Here is a 19,174-nt window from a genome sequence, read left to right on the forward strand (position 1 = left end):
AGGATCCTTGATTTAAGGATAGTAATTGGAAAAGTTAATGTCAAGCCTAGAAAGTGATGGTTCAAGTCTTCTCACAAACACACTTTACAACTTTTATCTTTACTCCTTTGAATCTATTTTCACCTATTTGTTGGTTTAAGTATGTGAAAGATGAAGAACAATATGTACACAACAAAAAACCTTCAAGAATAGATCAACAACGTCCATCAATCTTCAACGACAAGGCTCAACACAAGGCCAACTTCAAGTCACCACACAATAATGTCAATATTATAAGCCCAACTTCAGATCTAGGCACCTTTTGAGATGGTGAGAAAGAAACCATCACAAGAACCACACTAGATAAACAAAATCTACTAGATCAAGTACAAATCTCGGCCAGGGCAATTTCACAAAATCAACAAACTCTCGGCCAAGGTCTTCAACATAAGTTTGGTGGTATCTTCCCAAGATTGATTTTGTGAGAAAAAAATCAAGCCTTGAGCTATGATACCAAATAATACAAGATCAAACACGCAACAAGGAAATCAAGAGATATACTAGAAGATAACATTAGAGAATCAAAGGCCCTACTCGACTTCTCTATGCTTTTAAGATAGCAACCACAATATTCAGCAAGATAGATACAGAACACAAGATTACAATGACTATAGTGAATCAAAAGATCTCCACACGTCTTAACTATATCAACACATAAACAACAAGATTACAACAATAAGAAATTTATGGGTACATTAACAACCACAAGGAACCAACGGATACAATAAGATACAAGATAAGTAGTAAGACCAAATGAAGGGACAATCTTAAGAACCAGAGAATTGTTACACTCTTGGACCCTTAACACAACCCATGACACAAAACTCACTCTACGTTGACATAAGAGGGCCTTTACCTCCTCTAAACACCAATATTTCCAGCCAATATGCAAACACAAGTGAATCTTCATTTGCCAAGCCCTAAATTCGGTTTGGAGCTTCTAAGAGAATACTAAGGCGTAACAATATTACAAGTCTCAAAAATATTCAACTAAGTGAAAGGAAATCCTAAGGTGTTCTATTTATATTACATCATAAAATATGACTAAAAGACAAAAGTGTTAATTAAAATGCTCAATAGATCCACCCATGAAGTGCATAAATAAGGGAAATTTTTAGGCTTTATTTACACTTATGCTCGGGACTCCTCTCGGTGGTCTTTGAAATGCTCAAAATATGTCCATCTATGAGGTCGTACTTGTATCAGTGAAGGAACCCCACAGGAAAGGGTAGCTTTGTGCATGTACCCGCGTACTCGCACCTACATATATAAATACATATACATACTTTACACAAGTAATTTAATGTAACGATTATAAAATAATAGTGTTATCTTTTGAAACAAATTCAACCTTTTTCTGCTTATAACGCAACAAACTTATATAAATGAACTTTGATAAAATATAACAGGCGAAATGCTCTGGTGGACACTTGTACTTGTCCTGATTTGTAAAGTAGACACTTTTACTTATATTTTTGTTATCTGGACCCTTTAACCCGTCAAACCAAAATATTTTAAACCTTTTACCCATAAAAACATAACATTTTAAATCCTTTTTTCATACAACTAATATGAGTATAATATACTCATCAACACGTGGCATGTCATGTCATTTTTAATGACATGTAGGAAATTAAATATTTAAAAAATATTTAAAATATATATAATATTTTAAAAATATCCCCCACCCCTTGCCCACTTATTTGTTCAAAAAAAAATATATTTCTATTTATATTTGGGACCTATACAAAATAATTTAAAGAATGATAGTTCTATATATTATTACAAAAAATTGATCAAAAAATTTGGTCAATAATATATAAAAAAAAATATATCTGAATATTTCTATAATAAACAATCAAAACAATAATATTCAAAACTCACACACCCCCTCAATAATAAAAAATATTAAATAATCAAAAAAAATTGATCAAAATAAGTGCTACTATTAAAATTATTTGTTCAATTTTTGGAAAAATTCATCAATTTGATTTTATTTTATGTGAAATAATTTTTTTCTGTTAGTTTTTGCGCATGTGTGTGTTGGGTAGGTGGAGGGGAAATAGTTAGTCGAGAACTAGTGGGGATGTGGGGATGGGGCAAAGGGGTGGGGTAAGGGGGCGGAGGAAAGGGGTAAGGAATTGGTGGATGTGGAGGGACGGGGAAAAGGTGGTGAGGAACTGGTGGGGGTATGGGGACGGGGGAAAGGGGCTAAGGGGTGGGGGGATAAGGGAGTGGGGTTAGATGGTGGGGGAAAATGGGCTGGGGTTGGAGGGCACGGAAGAGGGGTGGGGAATGTTCTCGTGCAGGGGTGGGGGAGGAGGTCAATTAAGAATAAGGCAATTTTTTTAAAATAAAAAATTATAATTATTTTTAAAAAATATTTTAAAGGAAAAAAAATCTGAACCAATGCTGAAAAGCGCGTGTAAAACATGCGCTTTGCCAAATCATAAAGTTAATGCCACTTATGCAAAAAAAAGATTCAAAAAATTCATTTTTAATTGGTTAAAGGGTCCAGATGACAAAAGTGTTAATCAGGACAAGTACAAGTGTCCACGAGACTATTTCGCCAATATAAAATTATTGAAATCACAAGTCACATTAGTCGAGTTTCTTCTGAAATAGCCTCTATACCACTATGAGGTAGTGGTAATGTTTATTTACACTCTATTTTCCTCAACCTCACTCATGAGATTTCATTGGTCATTGTTGTTGTTGGTATTTATTCTAAAAGTTATATAGCTGGCTAAGGATGCCTTGCCCTTTATATATATGGAGTTACATAATGTTGTGATCAGAACACTAGCAACCTTTATATCAGGTTAAGCTACAAATCTACAGAGATGATGGATTACTTAATCACTACAATTTTGCTTTCTTTCGTCTTTGTAATCACTTTAAAATATTTCTATCTATCTAAAGCAAAATTATCACTTCCTCCAGGTCAATTTCTATATTTATTTGTTGGAAACCTTTTCCAAGTAAGTAGAAAACATCCTCATGCTTCTCTTGCAAATCTAGTTCAATCTCATGATCTTGATTTAATGTCCATAAGGTTCGGTACATGACGTATTCATGGCCTCATCTCTTATTGCTGCTTCTAAAGTTCTTAAATCACGTGATTGTATGATTTATGGTCGTTTCATTTCCCATCCCATCTGATTCAAAGGGTCGACACTTTACAATATGTCAACTGCTTTCTTAGAAGAGTGATGATAATTGGAAAAGTATTCGAACAATATACCAGGGAGCCCTATTTTCTACAAAGCTCTGGAATCGCAGTTAGGTCTAAGGGGGAAGAAAATAATTGAAATGATGCAATATATAGCTTCCAAACTAGGCCAACTAATTAAATTCGAGTTCCCAGTTTTTATGACTGCATTAAATGTGTTGGGTAATTTGTTTTTTAAATTGATTTGATTGATTTTAAAGGAAAGAGGGTAGGTACAGGACTAAGGGATTACTTGTGCAGATTTACAGAGGTAGGTGCCATACTGGAATTAGTAGAGTTGTATCTTATATTGGGTATTTGAAGTTCGAATTTTCAGGGAACATATAAGAAACTTATGGTTTTGTTTGATAATCTTTGTGTTTTTTATGCAGACATTGTTTAGGACTAAAGAAAGAGAGACAATCAACCTATTGGATATTTTATTTAAAATAAATTAATAAGTAATAAGTATTTTAGTAAAGAGATGTCTTTTTAGTGAATAGGTATCTTTTAGATAGTGAGGTGCCTCTTAGATAAAAGGTTGTGATTTTTACGAATAAGTGTCCTTAATGAAAGATTGTGTCCTTTCTTCCTTTGGGCGTCAACAATATTATTTAGATCCAATTTTGTAGATTTGTATTATGATTTATTTACAAATAATTTTTCTTTCTTCTCAACTCTCTTCAAATAACTTTTTCTTCTCCACAAAAGCTAAAGTATTAGAGTTCTTTCTTTCTAATAGGATTATCTTCACTATTTACTTGATGTAGAAATCCAAAGGCTTGTCACATCCACTAAAACTATTTACATTAAATCCCCTAGCAATTTCGCAGAGGAGAGGGAGCAAATATCATTTTTAAGAAAGAAAATATCAATTTATTAAGCCTTCATATATGTGTTCTTCTTCATATATTTTTGTATGTTTCATGTAACATAATTTTCAACAATATAAAAATAATATTTATATCATACATGAATATATGATGAAGATTTTGTAAGACTAATCATTGATTGAAGAAGAGGAAATGAAACATTGTGGTTCAGTAATTATCATATAGAAGTTTGTATTTCAGCAAGAGTACAACTTAGAAAGGTATTATCTAGTTGAATTTTCATAGTGTCTTTCCTGTTTGTATGTGAAAAGTTACAACACATGGAGAATATAGCTAATGTTATCCAATCCTATTTTGCAGAATTTTGTGGTTTTCTGTTTGGCCACAAGAATTTCATGCAATTCATCATGGGAGTATATATTAGTGTTAGTAGAATTTTTCAATAATCCTAGAAGTGTTTGATTGGAATTGAAAAAGTTTGATTTTGTGATTGAAGGAAGTGTTGGGGTCAAAATTGAGATGGCGTCATAGGAAAGCTAATATTTTGCAAATCAAGAGGATGATAATTCAAATGACAAATAAAACTGTAATAAAAACACATATTATTTGATATGATTGGCCAAGAAGCCTGCATATTGAAAACTAAATCAAAATGCTTAAAATCTATTGGGAGAAACCTCCCCCTAAACAAGACTCTTAAAAGACTACATTGTAGATGATATGGTGTTATGGTATGAGAAAAGAGGTCTTCTATTTATAGATGTCCAAAACCTTTCCTCCAAAAAAGAGTTTAGCCAAAAATGGGAAAGTTTTATATTTTTCTTTTTAGGAAATGTAAAAGTAATTTTGGTATTTGTATTACCTCGTACTTTTCTAAGTTCAGTCCAGCTCATAATGCAGGTATAAGAGGCTTAGAACCTGAAAATTTGGCTAAGTGTTGGGGACTTAGTCTTATTTTTGGCCCCTCAACTTTGATAATTTTTAAAGTGACCTTCCCGACCTCGAGATGTAAAATTTTAAGTCAATTCATGTTCAGGGGTGTAAGTAGCATGTCTCGTGTAAGTTTTGAATTTTTTGAATGAGGTTTGGACCACGTTTGGATTTCCAAAATTGTAAGTCACCACGATTGTGGTGCGTTGTGGTGGCTATAGTGGTGGAAGGAATGGCGCATCATGGTGATGGTGAAATTTGGGTTCCATTTATGAATTTTAGTTTTCCAGTGGAAGTCTGGTCTTTTCCCACTGCTCTAAATTGTGAAAACACGAGATTAAACTGCTGAAAGGGCATAATTTGCCCACATTCCCCAATTTTATTCAACAAGAAACCCTAAACTCTCTTATTGGTCATCAAGTTAAACCTTCTTCCCATTTAATAAAGACCAAGAATTGGTGTCTTCTAAGACAAGAACATTCAAGCTTGCGATATTCTTCAGGATTTAATCCTTAGAGGTAGGTTAGATATTCGTCCATAGGTCCTTTTCACCCATGGAGTCCATAAACCTAATTTCAAGTTTATAGAGATGATTTTTACATGTTATCATGAATTTTAACCATGAATTCCAAGGAATTTCGATTTTTATATTATGTTTACACATAATTTGTTGTTGAAGTTACACCCTACATGTTTGGATGATGCTTACTCGTTGGTTTGTACCTTAAATTATGATTTAGTATCAAAATCATGATATAACTACAGGTTTAAAAATATTCCCATGTTTAAACCATGAATTGCAAGTGTTTGATGAAATGCCCAAAGGAATGAGTTTTGAATAATGACTACTTATTATGTCCTTAATGTGTTAGTATAGTCATGTTGTTATTGCTATCAAGTCTTGGGGGTTTTCAATACTAGCTTCTTACCTAGTCAACAATATCTACAAAATGGTTCATAATAGTTATGAGCATTTTTAGTTTAATCAGTCACCATAAACAACTGAACTTAGTTCAATCAAGTGTTTAGTGTCTTTCAGTTGGGAGTAGGATTTAGCAATGAGTGATTACAGATGACTTCCCCGCCAGTTTGGCAGTCTTTAGTAGCAGTTCCTATATTCCAGAACTATATAGCCAGCCTAGGATGTAAGGAGTCACCCATCAGTTTAGGCTTAACTACCTCTAAGGGGTTACCTGTCAGTTTAGAATTGATACTTTAATCCTTCGAGACATCAGTTAGTGGATCCACACAACCATTGTTAGTACCCGTGGAACGACACTGACACCCTACCAACTGGGGTTATAGGTTGGACCCTATTTAGTGTATTTGGGGCATGTCGATTAGATGATAGCCCCTACAGTCTCAGTCCAGTATTTAGTGCGGTATTTAGTTTCAGGTTTGCTTGACCATAGCATTCAAATATTAGACATACAGTTACCAGTATTCCAGTATTTCAATTTACAGATCATTTCAGAATTTGTTTTATGCTTGGTCATTCATTCTCAATATTTCTAGTTTTCATGCATTCTTACTATGTATCTCATGCTATAGATTTAGTTAGTTATCACTCCAGGCATATGAACCCATGCATTTCAGCCTACCTCTTCTAATATATCGGTGCATTCAAAGTACTAATCACATACTCATTTCTTGCATTGTGATATTTTATATCATAGGTTCGGATGCTCAGGCTCTTAACCGTACTTAAACCTTTCAGTGTATCAGTAGAAGTAGCAGAGGTGAGTTCTTATCCTTTAAGGATGAGTTATCTAATAGTCAGTTATGCTAGTAGTTTGTATATTTAGTCAGTTGGAGTTAGTTGGGGGCTTCTCCCATCAACTCTACTGTCAGTAAATTTTGAGGCTTTCAGACTAGTACCGACAGATAGTTGGTTTTTAGTCATTTTTTATTAGTTTTTTATCAGTACTGACTCTATGTTTCAGACATTCTAAAACTATGATTCATCATTGTTTTTAGTTGTTAAAATCTTATGATATTTTCAGTTAAGTTCCGTACATGTCATTGTTATTTTATTCAGTGCTCACAGTAGGTACCAGCTCATAGATTACCTTGTGGTCCTTTGAGGCTGTAAGCACTGTGTGGAGTCCAAGGTGTACGCTCAGAGCGTTACAATATTACTTTTATTTTCTTTTTAAGAAAATTATAACTTAATTTTGATAAGAATATCAGGGCAAAAATCCTAACAAATCTCCCTTTTGACTTTGATTTTCCCGACATAATTAGATCTAATTTCTTTGAGTGTATGATCGTCGTTCTCTACATAATCTTTATCACTGCTGCTTTCCATGGATAAAAATAATATTTAAAATCTTATGGTTAAAATTTCGTTTAAAATAAATATTTTATTTTTATTTTTAAAGATGCAGAAACAGGAATGTTGAACTATGCTTAAAACTTATTCTTCACAAATAGTTGGACAAAAAATCTATATTATCATCCGATTGAATTGAACCACCTTGAACTTGTCCTCAATCTTATTTTACAAAACCACTAGATGTTTGAACCATAGGCTTGGTACCACTTATTGGGGTTAAAATCAAGATGACGTCATGCGAATGCTAATATTTTGCCAATTAAGAGGATGATAATTTAGATGACAAATAAAATTGTAATAAAAACACATATTATTTGATATGATTGGCCAAGAAGCCTACATATTGAAAATTTAATCAAAAAAATTAAAATCTATTGGGAGAAATCTCCCCCTAAATAAGACTCTTAAATGACTATATTTTAGATGCTATAGTGTTATGATATGAGAAAGGGGGTCTTCTATTTATAGATATCCAAAACTTTTCCTCCAAAATGGAGGTTAGCCAAAAATGGAAAAGTTTTATAATATCCTTTTTAGGAAAATTAAAAGTAGTTATGATATTACTTTTATTTTCCTTTTATAAAAAGTATAACTTAATTTTGGTAAGAAAATCAGGGCACAACTCTAACTGGAAGAATCTAGATTAATATTTCAAAGTAGAAAATTTTAATCCAAAAAGATACATCTCTATTTTGAGACATAAAGGTCTTAGAGATTTCACATCCAGCATCAAATGTTGGAAAATCAAAAGTGCATCAATTGTGGAATCAATTATGGCATTCATCTTCACATCCAGCATCAAATGTTGGAAAATCAAGTGCATCAATTTTGATAACATGGTATTCAATAATTGTTACCTGAAGAATCAATTGTGGTCAACTTCATATAAGCATATAGTGGGGTATTAAGATTTTTATTGAGGTAGATATTCCAGAAATTACTAAAGTTGATGTTTCGAAAAATAAAAAAACTAAAGAAAACTACAACATGAAACCATGCTGATATGGATTATTTCCAAGTAAGACTAAAGTTTTGCTATTGTAATGGGTACTGACGAAATGGTTTCTTCACAGCTTGTGTTGGAGATGAAACACAATTATAAATTGCGTAAATTATGATGCTTCCACTTGTGCAATTTTTATGACATAAAGATAATACTTTCTACAAAACCAGAAGAAGTCTCAACAAGACTTGGAGACAACATCAAAGTAGTACCACAGAGAAAGTGACAAAATTCAGGTTCTACTTTCTTAACCCTACATATTATTTATTTATGAATTTATACTCTTTGTGATTTGTGAATTTATTTTCATAAATGTTAGGGTAGATGATATTTTTGTGATGATCTTCAAATGCATGATAATTAAGAATAATATTTTCTAGTGTGATCATTGTGGATTGTTATTATTGCATAAAGATCATATGTGGAGTTTAATAAAAATAACATGAAATATTACAAATAATTATGCCGATACCTGAAAGTTGTTGTAAGTGAATCTGAGATATAGAGAAAATGATTTAGTGAATTCAATTTTCTCTATATGTGAATGAAAAGGCACTTAACATGTTTAAAGTATGGGGGTGTTTGGCTTGTGATAAGAAGTCAATATTAGCTTTAGCATTTAGTATGACTCCAACTTTCTTCTTTGATGGATATGTGATATTGTGGATACTTTATTGATATGATGATAGTAACAAATGAAACAAAAAGCATAAGATATTCTATTTACACATTTAAATTGAAGGATCTTAGAAAAATTCGTACTATGTTGGGTATCGGGATTATATAAAATAATGGGGGTATGAGTTGAGTTAATATCATTGAATAAAAAAAGGGCTAAGTAAATCTAGTCACTTAAAAAGAAAAGTGGTCAATACCCTATTTGATCCTAAATCAAGTAAAACTATGATGATGAAAGAATCGTGGCTAATTAACTTGTGTAAGCAAGTTCTATTGGAAGGTCAGTAGTTGAGTTTTGATTTTCTTTAGAGAACTAAAGAATTGAGAAACTCTAAGTTTCATATCAGGATATATCGATACAAGTTGGTATTAAAAATTGAGAAAAATAAATTTATCACATGATGGATACTTTCCATATGAGGAAGTACAATTACTTGAAATCAAGAAAATCTTGCATTAGTATAATCATGAAAAGAAAAGGAGTTGAGTGGTTGGGGGATTAGTAAGAGAATCCATTGATTTTACAAAATATGAGCTCAACTTGAGATAGTCAATCCACTCTAGCTCTAGCATATAAAGATTATATAATGAAAAGTCAAAACGGATAAGTTACAGACATGATTGTGTGACAAATTTAATTAATAATGTATTGAATTCTATCACATTGGTGGTGTCAAAAGAATTTAACCTATTTATTTAATAATAGAAAGTTGTTGAATAAATTTTCAAGTTTAATTATGTTAAAACTCTTTAATTAGGTCCACCGATAATGGCAACCCTACCCAACACTGTCAAATAAATAGTTATGGTTTCAGAGGGTAACAACAAACTATTGATACATAGATATTTCAGAACTTAAGTTAAAGATATACTAGTACTGGTTGTCATAGTTTGGAGGATTGAGTTCTAATACTCTTAATGAGATTCAGTTCAACAAGTGACTTAAATATGACAAAGATACTGAAAGAACTTCACCTATATGAATATAGAAGTGGTGCCGCTTTGATTGAGAGTTGGAGTTGCTCTCATGAATTTTCATGAATATTGGATAGCACATGGACATAAAAGTGCTAAGCATGAATGAAATGTTTAAGTGAATAATGTCACTAATGCTATCACAAGGAAGAACAAGTTCAAAGCTATTATACTACGTGGAATTTCGATTTCGTTTTGTGACATTGCACTAAGGTGATGTTCAAATTGAAAGATAAATTACTCTATATGTGAAAATGACTTGATATTTATGACTTAATTTATGATTAAATAAGTGGGAGATTGTTGGAAATTTTATTTAAATTAATTAATAAGTATAAGTATTTTACTAAAGAGATGCCTTTTTAGTGAAGAAGTATCTTTTATATGATGAGGTGCCTCTTATATAAAAGGTTGTGATTTTTTTGAAAATGTGTCTTTAGTGAAAGGTTGTGTGCTTTCATCCGTTATGCATTTGCAATATTATTTAAATCCAACTTTGTATCTTTGTATGATGATATTTTTACAAATATTTTTTCTTTTCTCCCAACTCTCTTCAAATAACTTTTTCTTCCCCACAAAAGATCAAGTATTAGAGTTCTTTCTTTCTAATTGGATTATCTTTACTATTTGCTTGGTGAAGAAACCCAAAGGCTTGTTATATCCGCTAAAATTATTTGTGCTAAATCCCCTAGTAATCTCTCAGAGGCGAGGGAGAAAATATCATTTTTAAGAAAGTATTTTGTGCATTTTTCAAGCCCGTTATTCTTGTTTGTTGTTAAATTTATTAAGCCTTCATATATGTGTTCTTCTTTGTATATTTTTGTATGTGTTCATGGAACATATTTTCCAACACAACCTTCTATGGATGTTGTTGATTTTGTAGATGCTATGCTTAAAAATGGTTTCACTGATAAAAATATCAAAAAGAAAGTTTTAATATTGTGCCTAAAAACCATAATCCCGAGGCATACTAACTTTATTTAGTACTACGCTAGGGTCAATAATCGAGGAGTAATTATTTTCTATTTAGTTCTATGTTTTGGGTACAAGAATCTATATAGAGGCACAATAATTCAACACAATTTCAACTCTCAAAACAAGAACACTTATGAAGATCTTTCTCACCTTCAATACAAGATTAAAGATAATTTATCCAAAAAGTGTGTTATTTTTAAGAAATAACATGAAACAGAAATGTAAAGCTAAGTCCCCTAACTTTACGAAGTGTCCTTAAGGAATAATTTCCCTCACAGTACCCGAGGTTATGGAATTTTCCTCAAAGAATAAAATAGCAATCAAACAATAGAGGTACCTCATATTATTGGATTCGTCAAAATCACTCAACAGCTAATGATCACATAGAGTTTTTGAAGATATGAAGAGTGTTTTGCTATCAAAAATCATGTGTATACCTGAACGATATATCAGTTATTTATAGCCTTTAATGTGTTATTTTGGAAAGGGTGCATTGGTTCATAAAAAAGACACCTATTTAATACAATCCTGTCACCTATGCCAAGTCTACGCTGGACCTACACCTGATCTGCAGCCGTAGGTGACACTGTCTGAATTCCAGTAAGCATCTGCACTGCACCTGTGCCCGCAGGTTATCAAAGTGTGAACATAAATTGCTCTACAGTACGAAACAGTGTGCCTTTTACCTCTAAGGGTCCCATCCCTTCGAGATGCAGTTGCATGGCATCTGAAATGCGCCCGCACTTGGAGAAAAATAATTCTATCAGATTTTTGGATTAAAATTTCACTAATAAAACAAGTTTCAAACAAAATTCATCTAAAAAGATAAATCTCATTGATCGATCATTTGGCAAATTCAAATCAAAATCCAAATTTGAATTTGAAGCGGAAGTAGAGCAGAGCGAGCGACGATAAAGACGGCGTGAGGAACAACCTTGTTCTTGCGTCACTATCCAATTAGAGTAATGATGAATCAGTATATGCTAACACATTTGAGGCTAAACTCTAAATAATTGGAAGGTCTTGAGCAACTTTAGTTATTTTTGGTTAGTTTATGTTTGATTTTGCAGTTTAAGCTGATATGATAGAGAACCAACAATAATAAAGAAAAATGGTTAAAATTTGAAGAAATCTGAAGACAAGTGTGGATGATGACATTTGTGATAAGTCATCAGCTCTATGATAAGCTATTAGGTTGGTTGTCATCAATAGACAGAGAATTGGCCTAAAGTGAAAGTTGTGATGACATTTTGTAATAAGCCATCAAGGGTCTGATAAGTCATCAGAAATGCCGTCAGGAGATGAGTTTCACCTGGAAGAGTTGACAACATTTTATGATAGGCCGTCAGGATTGTGATAAGGCGTCAAGGATACCATCATACGTAGACAGGACATGAGAATCGGAGCAGGAATGTGATGATGTTCTTGATAAGCCATAAAAATCCTGATAAGCCATCATCGTCGTCGTCAGTCATAGACAACAAAAGCCAAAAGTGAAGAGGAGCTGATGACATCCGTGATAAGTCATCAGACTCCTGATAAGCTATCACGGATGTCGTCGTCTATTCTAAGGAAAAGTTGTAACCTTGATTTTGTTTCCATAATTAGGGTAAACTATTTAAATCTCTATTTTAGGGTTTTCTAAGAGAGAATTCCAGACATTATTCGACATTTTGAGTTTTGACAACATACTCTGATATTTTCTCTCTGTACTCCTAGACTTTAATAACACAACTATTTTGAGAGATTATTATCCGTATTTTTGAGATTTTTCTTTGTGATCTAATCTACAATTCACTAGTTATTAATCATCTCCTTAAGTTTATCTTTTAAATAATGTATTCAATTATGTGTTTCATTCATTGCATTATGAGTGGTTAAACTCCCTTAACCTGAATTATGGGATCTAGGGTTAGGTCTTGATGAGGTGCTAAGTATTTAAGATTCAATAGGTGGTAGGATCGCTTGATAATTCTGAAGTTTTAATTAACATCTGTTGGTTGCAAATAGTAGACACACCTAATTTGCTTTGCTTGAGAAAGAAATCAAATATAGTAGGAAGTGAATTATCAACAGGGACTCGGAAATACTTCATTTAATAATCAGCGTTGTAACAAGGTTGGTTTGCCTGAAGTAAAATCTAGGCAGTAAATAGAAATTCCATAAGTCTGAAAGGATTCAGGAGTTAAATGCTTAAGTAGGTCAAGAGACATTTAAGCATAATATCGATAAAGATAGCTTGTTATCCTACCCACCGTGAGAATCTTGAACCACTTTTAGTATCTGTCATGTACCGAAAGCCCTAATGAACATAATTCTGGTTATTTCATAAACTCTTGATTTACAAACACTAAAAGTAAAGTGAAAAACAACAAGTTGTTAAACCTAAACCACCCATTTCAGGAAATATTAAACTATCAGAGGATTAAATCACAAACAACTTGAGTTCACACCATATTCCCTATGGGTTGCGACCCCAACCTAGTTGGGTCTTATATTGACAATGATCACTTACACCCATTCAAGAGTGTAATTTGAGCGATATTAAAAATGGCACCATTGTCGGGGAATACGGTTGTAAATTGAAGTTTGTGTGTGCTAATTGATTGTTCATTAAGTTTCATAGATTTATGTTTATTTGTTATTTTTGTTTATTTATAGGATTTTTTATAGTGTATGCCAAGCACCAGAAGTTGTAAAGAAAAATTATTATCACCTAATCCGGAACGGTAACGAATAGGAAGAATGGCAGAACAGCAAGAGGCTGACAGACTGGCAGCCTTAGCTAGAGCTCAGGTGAATGTGCAAAATATCAGGAAACATGCATGACATCCAAACCCTGAGGATGAAGATTTGGGGGACGAGGAGTTATTAAACCCTGGTAACCCAAGGAGTGCAGAGCAGATAGTTGTACATGTGCTATGTAATGTTAACCAGAACCGTCTGTTCCAAAGAAGACAAAAGTACCAGCCGGTCCAGTATGATTTGAATGATGATGATGTTAGCATGGATGGGTCAGGTGCAACGTGTGAAATCATTCCTCCACCATTGGCACCTGCAGCCAAATTTAACATTACGAGCACTATGATCCAACTCTTTAATCTGAAGGAGTTGTTTGGAGGCCTTCCTTGGGATGAACCCAACCTGCATCTGGGGAATTTTGACATCATTTGCAAATATTTTGAGAACCCAGGAATGGGCCAAAATACTATTCGGTTGAGGTTATTCCCATTGTCTCTGTCTGGGGAGGCCACATTGTGGCTGAATAAGCTTACGCCTGATTTTATCACCCACTGGAGAGAATTGAAAAAACCATTCCTAGAATGGTTTTTTCTAACCTCCAGGAGGGTACAATTAAGAGACGGGATCAGCAACTTTAGACAGCTCACTACTGAAGCTTTGTATGAGACATTGGAGAGATTCAACAAGAAGCTAACACAGTGTCTGAACCACAATATGATGGACTTATACTTGATGGAGACTTTGTGAAACACCCTAAACTCTATAACAAAGGCGATTGTAGATAATGTTGCTGGTGGTTCGTTTGTTAATTTATCTTTTCATGATACCTCAGATATGCTGAATAGGATGACCAAACAAAGTCGGGCTTGGCATACCAGGGAATCTATTATAGCAAGCCCCACTATTTCTGTTGGTATGTCTGCTAAACAACGTAGGAGATATGAGAAGAAGGATCAAGATATTGCTCATCTAAAGACTCAGATGGACTTGCTCACCAAGCACTTATTATCGAGGAAAACTGAGAAAGTGAAGGTTGTAACATTTTAAGACCGAGTTGATGTAGATCCTAAAGAAGAGGAAAATTATATTAATAATCAGGGGGGTTTCTGAGGCAATAGCCAAGGGAATCAAGGTCAGAACATTTATGACAAGCCTGGTTACAAAGACAGGGAGCAAGGGAACTGGAGAAGCAATAATGACAGAAGTGGTTTATATGTTCCTCCTGGAAATTAGGAAGCTGCTGCAACTAGATTTGGAAAGATGTCTATGGAGGACATGATGGAGAAGCTGTTAAAGGGAGTTGAGGCCACCAACTCTGGTGTAACCACTATGAAGATCGATCTGACATCCATCAGTCAGTTCATACACTCACACTTTATTGTAATCAAATAGTTAGAGTAGCAGATGAGCCAACTTTCCACTACAGTCAACTAAAGAAATAGTAGAACATTCAATGTGATACAGTTCAGAATCCACAGAATGATGGCTCATGCATGGCAATTACTATTAGGAGTGGTAAGATCTTACCAGGCCCTTCTGGGGGAAAATCTGTAGATGGTGAGGTAGTTGTTGATGAATCCAAAGAAAGCAATCTAGTGGAGTCTGAGAAGCTGGATAGTTTTGTTAATGCTTCAGAAAAGGGGAAGGAAGTGGTGTTGAAGACTATCCCAAGACCACCACCTCCCTTTTCTTAACGATTGAAAAAGAAGGCTGATGATGCAAAATACAGAAAATTCATGGCAATACTCAAGCAATTGACAATAAATGTGCCTTTGGTTGGGGAACTTGAGCAAATGCCAGGATACATGAAACTCATGAAGGACCTTGTGACTAAGAAAATAGCTGTGGGCTACAAATTGGAGGAAAATCTCCACCATTATAGCGTTATTTCTACAAGGACCTTGGTGCAGAAGAAGACAGACCCGAGCGCATTCACTATTCCCTGTACAATTAGGACTATGGAATTTGCCAAGGCATTATGTGATCTAGGAGCAAGCATTAATTTGATGCCACTGACTATTTATAGAATGTTGGGTTTGGGAAATCCCACACCCACCAACATACGACTCATGATGGTGGATAAGTTAGTAAAGTGATCTTTTGGCATTCTGTATGATGTGTTGGTGAAGGTGTCCAACTTTATATTTCTTGTAGACTTCATTATTCTGGATTGTAAGGTGGACTTTAAGGTGCCTATAATTTTGGGTTGACCTTTCCTCGTAATCAAAAGTGTGTTGATTGACTTGAGAGTGAATGAGCTCTTATTCAAGATGAATGATGAAGTGGTCCGGTTTGATGTGGGTAAGTCAATGAAGCAACATAAAGAAATGAGTGTGTTCTTAGTTGTTGATGTGTATTATAAGGATGAACAGGAAGTGTCTATAGCCAAGCAACTTATTATCGAACCTTTGGCCGCAATTATAATGAATTATGATAGTGAAAGAATCGGGGAGTATGAAGAGACCATTTGTGATTTGACTGGACTGGGTTCATATCCTTATGCTCCTAAAAATCTATACCTTGACATTGCTAATCGACCAATAACACCAGCCAAGCCATCTATTGAGGAGCCTCTAGTGTTGGAATTAAAAGAACTACCTGGACACTTATGGTACATATTTTTGGGCAATGGGAACACGCTACCTGTTATTACTGCGGTTGATTTGGATGAGTAACAGGTAAACACACTTATTTTAGTACTTCAAAGGCACAAGAGAGCTATACGCTGGACCATTACAGATATTATTGGGCATCTGCACGCATAAAATTTAACTTGAGAAAGATTGTGTCCCAACCATAGAACATCAGTGCCGTAAGATTGTGTCCCAACCATAGAACATCAGCACCGTCTTAACCCACCAATGCAAGAGGTGGTTAAGAAGGATATTATTAAGTGGTTGGATGCAGGAGTGGTTTACCCGATTTCTGACAGCAAGTGGGTGAGCCCAACTCAATTCGTGCCCAAAATGGGGGCATGACGGTGGTTTCTAATAAAAGGAATGAGTTGATTCCACTCAGGACTGTAACTGGGTGGAGATTTTGTATGGACTACTGCAAGATGAATTTTTGGACTCTGAAATACCACTTCCCAATGCCCTTTATGGACCAAATGCTTGATCGATTGGCTGGAAGGGGGTGGTATTATTTCTTGGATGGTTATTCCGGATACGACCAAATTTGCATTGCTCCTGAAGATCAGGAAAAGACGATATTCACATGCCCATATGGTACCTTTGAATTTAAGAGGATGATATTTGGGCTATGTAATGCGCCTGCCACTTTTTAACTGTGTATGATGTCTATCTTTCTAAATATGGTGGAGGACACCATAGAGGTATTCATGGATGATTTCTCTTTGGTGGGTGATTCATTCGAGATGTGTTTGGGAAATCTGTATCTATCCTCGCAGAGATGTTTTGAATTTAATTTGGTGCTTAACTAGGAAAAATGCCCTTTTATGTTAAAGGAGGGCATCGTTCTTGGCCATAAAATTTCTGAAAAGGGGATAGAAGTTGATCGAGCAAAAGTAGAAGTTATTGAGAAACTACCACCTCCCATTTCAGTGAAGGGAGTGCATAGTTTTCTTGAACATGCTGGCTTTTATTGAAGATTTATAAAAGACTTCTCAAAAGTTGCAAATCCACTTTGCAAACTTTTGGAGAAAGAAGTGAAGTTTTCCTTCGATGATGAGTGCTTGAAGGAATTTGAATGCCTTAAAAAGAAGTTGGTTGAGTCCCCTATTGTTGTTGTACCTGACTGGTCAAGACCATTTGAGATCATGTGACATACCAATGGTATTGCCCTTAGAGATGTATTGGGATAAATAAGGGACAAACTATTTTATGTGATATATTATGCCAAGAAAGCACTAAATGGAGTGCAAAAGAATTACACCATCACTGAACAGGAACTTCTGGCCATAGTTTATGCTTTTGAGAAGTTCAGAGCTTATCTGATTGGGACCAAAGTGGTGGTGCATACCGACCATTCTACCTTAAAGTATCTGATGGCTAACAAGGATGCAAAACCAAGGCTGATTAGATGGGTATTGCTACTACAACAATTTGACTTTGAGGTCAAATATAAGAAAGGTTGTAAAAACCAGGTTGCAGATCATATATCTAGAATGAACGGTGAATAGGAAATCTGTGATGAAATGAAGATCAATGATGCATTCCCTGATGAGGAGATTCTGACTACCGTTGTGGAAAAATTACCCTTATATATGGATTATGCAAATTATGTTGTGAGTGAGGTCATCCCAGAAAACCTTTCTTTTCATCAAAGGAAGAAATTCTTGCATAATGTGACTCATTACTTTTAGGATGAACCGTATCTTTTTTGGTGATATGAAGATAATATTATAAGGAGATGCATACTAGAAATAGATGTATTACGTATATTGGAATCATGTCATGCTTCCCCAGTTGGGGGTCACCATGCAGGTGACCGAACGGTTAGGAAGGTATTACAGAGTGGTTCTTACTGGCAAACATTATTCAAGGATGCCCACGAGTTTGTGCTGAATAGTGACCAATGTCAGAGGTAGGGGTCAATCTCCAAAAGACATGAGATGCCCTTGACTATGATACTTGAAGTGGAATTATCTGATGTTTGGGGCATTGATTTCATGGGTCCTTTTGTAAGATCATATGGGATGAAGTATATCTTAGTTGCTATTGACTATGTCTCCAAATAGGTTGAAGCTGTAGGTTATCTGATAATGAAAGGAAGAGGGTTGTTGCTTTTCTCAAGAAGAACATCTTCTCTTGCTTTGGAGTACCACCTACTATTATAAGCCATAGAGGTTCTCATTTTTACAACAAACTGTTTCAAGTAGCTTTTGTAAAATATGGGGTGAAATAGCACCGAGTAGCGACTCCATACCACCCACAAACTAGTGGTCAAGTGGAGGTGTTAAATCGAGAAGCTATCCTAGCCAAATTGGTGAATGCTAAACAGAAAGATTGGTTTTGAAAGCTCGATAATGCCCTGTGGGCATATTGGACTGCCTTCAATACACCCATTAGCATGTCACCACTTCAGCTGGTCTATGGAAAAGCTTTCCACCTACCAATAGAACTGGTGCAAAAAGCTTTATGGGTACTCAAAAGGCTGAATTTGAATTGGAAGGAGGCAACAGAGCTAAGACTGGGGAAATCGAATGAGATAGATGAATTCCATCTCAGGGCATATAAATGATCAGATCTGTATAAAGAAAAGATGGAAAAATACCACAATCGGAGGATAGAGAAATGAGACTTCCAAAAGGGTAACATGGTGCTTCTATTCAATTCCAGACTCAAATTGTTCCCAGGTAAGATGAAATCTAAGTGGTTGGGCCCTTTTAAAGTTAGCCAAGTCTACTCATTTGGAGTAGTGGAACTTACAAATAATGATGGCAGTACCTTCAAGGTAAATAGACAACATGTCAAGCTTTACATTGGTTTATA

At 34.7% G+C, this 19,174-nt stretch overlaps 1 pseudogene; it reads left to right on the forward strand.

Annotated features, from left to right (window-relative positions):
• Positions 1 to 2,882: 2,882 nt before the first annotated feature.
• The window catches only part of LOC107853441, a 135,518-nt pseudogene continuing 119,226 nt past the window's right edge, over positions 2,883 to 19,174 (forward strand).

Source organism: Capsicum annuum, chromosome 6 (assembly GCF_002878395.1).
Source record: "Capsicum annuum cultivar UCD-10X-F1 chromosome 6, UCD10Xv1.1, whole genome shotgun sequence".
NCBI lineage: Eukaryota > Viridiplantae > Streptophyta > Magnoliopsida > Solanales > Solanaceae > Capsicum > Capsicum annuum.